Genomic DNA, 295 nt, shown 5'->3' on the forward strand with positions numbered 1-295 from the left:
CCAGGACAGGAAGTCCCGCCTGTCTTCTTAGGCTGCTTCTCTGGTGGTTTTCTCGACCCCGCCATGTTGCAACTTTGTTTACACTTTGGAAGTTCTAGCCGCAACTCTCCAGGATGGCTCCCTCGTCTCCGCTTTTCTCACCCTCCCAGAAGGTAAAATGCTTATGCAGTCTAAAGCTTCGCCCCCTCTTTCGCCTTTTTCAAAGTCTCTTTTATGTGGGGGGGAACCCTCCCTCCTTTTCGCTTCTTTTTTTGGGGGAGAGCTCTTTAGTGCCGCCGCTTAATTATCGGATGCC

This window comes from Gekko japonicus, unplaced genomic scaffold (genome assembly GCF_001447785.1).
Source record: "Gekko japonicus isolate JY-2015 unplaced genomic scaffold, Gekko_japonicus_V1.1 scaffold3817, whole genome shotgun sequence".
Lineage (NCBI taxonomy): Eukaryota > Metazoa > Chordata > Lepidosauria > Squamata > Gekkonidae > Gekko > Gekko japonicus.